This window comes from Pituophis catenifer, unplaced genomic scaffold (genome assembly GCF_029215685.1).
Source record: "Pituophis catenifer annectens isolate HBS135680 unplaced genomic scaffold, rPitCat1.0.hap2 SCAF_5, whole genome shotgun sequence".
In the NCBI taxonomy this organism is placed as follows: domain Eukaryota; kingdom Metazoa; phylum Chordata; class Lepidosauria; order Squamata; family Colubridae; genus Pituophis; species Pituophis catenifer.
In genome coordinates, this window is record NW_027256885.1 from 74,350,466 (window position 1) to 74,351,578 (window position 1,113).

Below are 1,113 nucleotides of genomic sequence, written 5' to 3' on the forward strand. Positions count from 1 at the left end.
AAGCCCATGCCCAGGGACTGACCAACGCTGTTCCAGATGTTCACCTGAAAAGAGAAGACATGGTATAAATAAATGCCTTTGAAATAAAGACAAATCGTATTTTGTGATTATTGGGCAAGGTCCTTGGAAAACAATTCACAGTGAGCTATCAACTTGTTCAAACCTCATGGCCCTGGATAGCCTCCTTGCCCAGATTCCCAGACTCAGCACTGTGGGCAGGCTTATTAACCATCAGGTGCAGCCTGAGTCTATTAGGGTCTCAAACTCCCCCTGAGCTCCCAATTTGGGTGCCACGATTCTCATGGGGAGCACAAAAGGGCGGATGGATCTACTCACCATCAGGTCTCTTTCTCCTTCATCCTCGCTGTTTTATGAGGTGGGTGACTGGTCTCCTTCAGCCAGAGTTCCCTCCCCTTGGGTGGGGAAGAGGGGACCTCGACAGCCTGGCGTCCCAAGCTGGACTTCTCTGGTGGCTTCCATGGCAATTTTTTCGGCTTTGCCTGTGCCATCAGCCCCACTTTTGGTTTGGGCGCGGCTGCCAAGCATTCGGCTGCTCGGTGCCCCAGCTGACCACATCGGAAACACTGGATGGGGGCTCGGGTTGGTTTTGTGGGAGCACTGGTGGGCATAGCTGAGGCCGATTGCCTCCCAGCCAGTCGGCTCTCTTGACTCTTTTGCGTCCTTGCTTCAGTGTTGCTTCTTGGCCTGCAGGCCCGCAGTTCCACATCCAGTGCTGTGGCGGCTTGGTACCACTGTTGTAGCCGATCAGGGAGGCCTCAATATGCACAAGCCTGTCTTAGCCCCGTTGAGGCCCTCTTTGAAGTGGTAGACCCTACATGGCTCAGGACCAGGCTATCTTCGAGACCGCCTTCTACCACATAGCTCCCAGCGACCGGTAAGATCCCACAGAGTCGGTCTCCTCTGGGTCCCGTCAGCTAAACAATGTCTCCCTAAAGGGAGGGCCTTCTCTGTGGCTGCCCCGGCTCTCTGGAACCAATTACCTCCTGAAGTCCGGACCACCCCCACCCTATTGGCCTTCCGGAAAGCGGTGAAGACCTGGCTCTTCCAGCAGGCCTGGGGCCATTGATCTCGTTATAGTGATCTTGCGAGACC